The sequence below is a fragment of the Lactuca serriola genome, chromosome 5, assembly GCF_051521515.1.
Source record: "Lactuca serriola cultivar US96UC23 chromosome 5, Lser_US96UC23_V15, whole genome shotgun sequence".
Classification (NCBI taxonomy): Eukaryota; Viridiplantae; Streptophyta; class Magnoliopsida; order Asterales; family Asteraceae; genus Lactuca; species Lactuca serriola.
The window spans coordinates 45,581,874-45,587,873 of record NC_136412.1 but is presented as its reverse complement, the minus strand read 5'-3'; positions in this window follow the sequence as shown (position 1 = coordinate 45,587,873).

The following is a 6,000-nucleotide window of genomic DNA, read 5'->3' as shown; positions in this document are numbered from 1 at the left end:
ACATAACAACTAGTAACGAATTTAGAAACAAATAGACAACTTAATACATAGGAAAATATGGTATTTTCCTTGGGTAGCATAACCACTCATATTCGAATAAAGTAACAAACGAATAACTAAACTATTAGGAAAATATGGGATTTTCCTGGAATGACATAACAAACCGTTTTCGAATTTGTAACAAAAGATAACTAAACTATTTTCATAAGAAAATATGAGATTTTCTTGAACAACAACTTTTTCAGAAAGCAAAGGAAACTCGTTCTTTTCAAAACTAAACCGCTTATGAACTCACCAGCTTTATGCTGATTTTCAAACCGCTTGTATTCTCAGGTCAGCATTAGACAGGTACACCGCCACCTTTTGGAGAAGACGGGGCGTCCCGAAGACTCGTCTTTACTTTTATTCATATGATATATGTATATAACACTTGTATAACCTTTCTTTCAAACAGATGTAAACAATATTATGTAATGTAATGTTTTGTGTTTACTGTTTTACTATGTGCATTGGATTTGATACTCAACGTGGAGTCAACCCCGGAAATGTTTCCTCCTTTGGTTTTCGGGGTGTGACATGGAGCGACTCGGCGAGTCACATGGATCGACTCGGCGAGTTGGATGAAGTTGGGCAGGAACTCGGCGAGTTGGAAGAACAACTCGGCGAGTCTATTGAAGATTGCTTTGGACTCGGCGAGTCTGTTCTTGGACTTGGTGAGTCAAGACGTGAAACCCCAAACCCTTCGAGTTAAGACTCGGATCAGTGCGTTGTGTGGGGACTCAGTGAGTTGGACAGGTCAGGACTCGGAAATCGGTAGACTCGGCGAGTCAGGGGCTGACTCGGCGAGTCGAGTCGCGGATGAAAGGATTCTGAGCTAATGAACTCGGCGAGTCAGTAGGCAGACTCGGCGAGTAGGGTTGACCTGGAAGGTTGACTTTGACCAGGACTTTGACTTTGACCAGAGTTGACTTAGTTGACTTTCGGGGGACAGTTAGACTAAGTGTTGCATTGATATTGGTAGCTTGGGGAGCTAGTGGAGCAGGAGTTCAGAGAGTTGTTGGGCAACAGCTAGAGGGGCTATCAGCAAGTTCTGCAAGTGCAGGTGAGTTTCCCTTTGTGTGAATGGGTCTAAGGCCACAATGCCGGCCCATGTAGTTATGAGTAGAAGACCTGGGGGTTAACCCTAGGCATAGTATGCTAGTATGATATTCAGGACGAGGTCCAATGATAGCGGGCGGGTGCCCAAGGAATGGTTTATATGATAATTTATACTTGTTGTCTGTGTGATACTTGTATGTACCTGGTAGGGAGGTGAGTGTGGGCGAGGTCCCGTATCTCACCAATAGAAGAGTGTGGATGGTGTTCCACATCTCATTAGCAGCAGATCAGGGGCGAGGCCCAAGTTAGGGAAAGAGTGAGTGTGGGCTGGGCTCGTATCTCATTATAAGTAGGAGCATGGATGGGGTTCCATGACTCATCAGTGGCAGGACAAGGGCGAGGCCCAGGATAGGCTAGGCCTTAGGACAGAATCCGTTAGTATATGTTTAGCTTATGTGATGTGATATGTTTATGTGCTATTATGTGTTAGCGGACGAGGCCTAAGTGAAACAGATCTGTATCCGAGCGAGGCTCGAAGCCAGGCGAGGCCTGGAGCGGCAAGGCCGTTGTAGCGGGCGAGGCCTGAGGTAGGGGGCGTGGCCCAGTATGTGTAGTATGTGGTTATGCATGGTATGTGGTAGGGTGGGGAACTCACTAAGCTTCGTGCTTATGGTTTTCAGTTTTGGTTTCAGGTACTTCTGGTAGCGGAGGGAAGAGCTCGGGGTGATCGCATGGCACACACCATAGATTAGACAGCCTGGGAATGTTTTACTCTGATTATGTTTTGGATTGATGATTTTGCTTTAAGTAATGTTATATTAAAAGAATTTTTTAGTCCTGAATTTTGGGATGTTACAAAAACCAATTAAAAGAAAATCAAACTGTATTATTAAAAAATGAATTGTCTCCGATACATCCTATCAGGAAAAATCATTGCATTCTGGTAAGTCCAAAGCACCTAAATAACTGTCATAAAAATAAAATCAATTATGGCCCCTCTCCAAACGCAAAACTGATCGACTATCAACCCAACGGAAAACTTCAGAACAATTTTAAAAATTTGGCAACTGAACATCCATCCAACTTGCAACTTTACTCCACACCTGTTTGTAACTATCACTTTGAAAAAAAAAATATGAGACATATCTTTCACCTGATCATCATACACAGGGCAAAGAAAAGAAGGGATATCAACCCCACGATAATCAAGATTCCTCCTAGACGGAAGACGATCCAAAAGAAATCTCAAAATACATTAACCTTAATAGGCATGTGTTTATTCCATCGAATAATCTTATCAGAGCTAGGCAAGAGAGAATGATCCAGATGAGCCCGAACAGAACGAACCGACAAACAACCAGATTGATCCAACTCCCACCTCCAACCATCATGCATATAAGAAATATGAAATGTCTCCATGGAAGAAATCATCTACGAGGGTTATGAAGCCACAATTCCTCTAATAATAGGCCTCATCCAAGAAAAAACATCAACTTTGATCATCCCAGTAATAAGCCTCCTCTAAGAAAAACATCAACCCTGATCATCCCAATAATTGTTCACCATCGCCTCTTGAGTGGTCGAAAGAGAAAACAATCTAAGAAATTGCAACCCTAAGGGAAAACTACCATAAAAAATATCATTCCAAAAAGAAATATAAGACCCACTTCCTAACACTCTATCAATCATTTGCTAAATTAAAAGCATTCAGGCTCCCAATATCCAAACCGCCTTTCTGCCTGGAATTAAGAACCAAATACCAATTAATCCAACTAATATGCCTCTCATTCGAATCCATACCCCCCCCCCCCAAAAAAAAAAAACGAGCTCTAATATCCACCAAATAATGATTGATAGCCATAGGAATTTCAAACATCAAAAAGTAGTAAATACCTATGCTACCCAACACCGACTTCAACAACATAAGTCAGCCCCCAATGAAAGCATCTTAACCCTACAAGAAGAAAGAAGATTAAGAAATCTATCAGACACCATTTTATAGGAATTGATGCGACCCAAACAATCTCCAACTGGAAGGCCCAAATGAATAAAAGGGACATTAGCAACACTGCAACCTGTAAAAGAAGCAATAGCCTGAACATAATCGAAATCCACCCCCACACCATAAATATTTGATTTAAGAAGATTAATCCTTAAACAAAAAACCAGATTGAGTGTGTAACGCCCCGTTCTAAGAGTAGTTATTTATGGTTCCCCGAGATCAAAAAGTAAGGGCGTTTCGGTCTTTTATGGGCAATGGGTTTTATTCGAGAAGGTTTTGGGTCGGGGTGTGTTGCTAGAAGCATAGGGCTTCTCGCCACCTTTTCGTGGATATAAAGTTCGTCGGAAACAGACTTAGAATAAAGGAGCTATGGCACTTTGAAGATATTGTCACTTATGGCACTTAATGGAAAAAGTTGACAAAGTAAGGCCATGCATGCTTGGGACACGCGTGGGTACGCCCAGCGTAGGCTGGGTTACGCCCAGCATAATGGAGTTAATGAAATGCAGGGTCCCTCGACGTACGCCCAGCATACTGGAATTATGCCCAGCGTACGTCTATCATCCAGAAACCCTAATATTTCGGGTGTGGAGGCTATTTAAGCAACCTTAAGAGCTCATAACCCTCCCAAAACCCTAGCCTCCACTGTTTAGAGCTGTTTTCCCCAAAGCATAGCCAACTTCTTGAGTATGTGAGCTTTTAAAGTGAATTTGGAGTGTTTTGAGAAGAAGGTGTTGCATCTAGTGAGTAGAGGAAGAAGGCCAACGTGTAGATTTAAAGTCTTCTAGTGGTTCAAGAGCTCCTAAAGGTATAAAGCTTCTTGCTTGACATCTATTTTGTGTAGATCTAAGTATGGTGATGTTTTGACATCATTCTTGTCCCAAAAGCCCCCATCTTGATGCATGATGTGTTTCGGTTAAGATGAGCTGTCCTTTCAGACCATTGGAGAGGTCTTGAGTAAGGAAAATGGGGTCCCATTTGGTGAGGTGGGCCCAATTTAGTAAATTGGGCCAATATTGGGCTTTGCATAAGGATTTGATTTTAGGTCTTGGTCTAATAAGAGGATGATGGACTTAATGAGTGTTTTGGGCCCTTGGCCTAGGAAGTCGTGATGGTTTCTTATGTGATGGTTTTCATATGATAGTTGGGATTTCCGGCGAGTCGGCAGTCAGAGATTTACAGGATTCCGGCAGTTGCAAGGTGAATTTTCCTCACTGTACTCAAGGGTCTAAGGCACCATGGTCGGCCCTTTAAATTGTTGTTAGAGCTTGTTATGTTATGTGATGATATGCTTGCTAGTATCCTGGTAGATGAGATAGTGATATGAGAATATGCTTTGTTAGCTTAGTATCCTAGAGAAATGGATGGTTGTATGATGGCTAGTTCTGTTGGATCAGCGCCTTGGTAGTTGGGTAGTGATTATTTATAGACCGGTAGTTGGTCTTGCACTATGTATGCTAGTAGGAGGTTACCTGCGGGTTATGTATGTTGAGAAGTAGTGGAGGGTATTCTATCCCGATAGGATGATAGGGCCCTAGTGTGTTGGTTCTGTAGAGTGTTCTATGTATGCTTGTTATGTGTGCATGTTTGCTAGTGTAGATTGGCATTCCAACCCGATGGTTGTGGGCCAGGAGTATTCCATCCAGGTAGGATGATTGGACTCATAAGTAGTTTGGCATTCCAACCCGATGGTTGAGGGGCCTGGGGTATTCCATCCCGAGGGATGATTGGACCCATAGTAATAGTAGTAGTAGTTGCTGTATGTATAGGAAGTGGGGCATTCCAACCTGATGGTTGTGGGCTAGGAGTATTCCATCCCAGTAGGATGATTGGACTAATATTATGTTGGCATTCCAACCCGATGGTTGAGGGGCCTGGGGTATTCCATCTTAAGGGATGATTGGACCCATAGTAGCTAATGTTGTACGTATAAGTGTATGGGCATTCCAACCCGATGGTTGTGTGCCGAGTGTATTCCATCCTGGTAGGATGATTGGACTCGTGTTATGTAGGCATTCCAACCCTATGGTTGAGGGCCGGGGGTATTCGAACCAGAAGGTTGATTGGACCCGAAGTATGTTGTTCTTTGTTGTATCCGTATTTTTATGTGTGTATGAGTACTCTGGGGGAAACTCACTAAGCTTCCGGGCTTATAGTTGTGGTTTATTGTTTCAGGTGCTTCAGGAGATCGTGGCAAGGCGAAGGTATGATCGTACCACTCCTCATGTTTATGCTTTATATAATATGATTCTGGGAAAGTACTCTGATGTTTAAACTATTTTGAAAGCAAGATGTATGAAAGTAATGGTTTTGAATGAAATTAAAATGTTTTAAATTGGGTTGAAATTTTGGTCGTTACAGAGTGTAAGTATGTAACATCCGTTTTCTTAGATGAATCGAATTAGGGTTTTAGAGGGTCAAAAGCTTAGATTTTGGTGAAAAGGGGTCCTCACGATGTGAGCCGTGGAGGCTCATGACGTGAGGAGGGCCACATGAAGATTCCATCCGGGATTGAGATCACGACATGAGCAATAAGAGCTCATGATGTGAGGAGCGTTGCAGTCCAAGCCCACGAAGTTTTAGTGTTTCCCACGTATCTAATCCCCTTATCTCAATTTTAGGGTTCATTTTTCATCCTCCATCTTCCACTAACTCATAAAACCCTAACCCTAATCCATCTTGGTGATTTTGGATCCATTTTAGTGTTTTGGTGACTAGAAGAAGAAAAAAAGGCTCTAGAATGTTTGTTCAGCAAGGAGGCTTCATCATCATCATCTTGTGCACATTTTAGACCATTGTAAGTATCCAAGCTACAATCTTTATGAGCTCAAATTTCTAGATCTAATTTCCAAGCTCCTTTTTGCATGTTTATGTTGGATTACATGCTTAGGATCCATAAA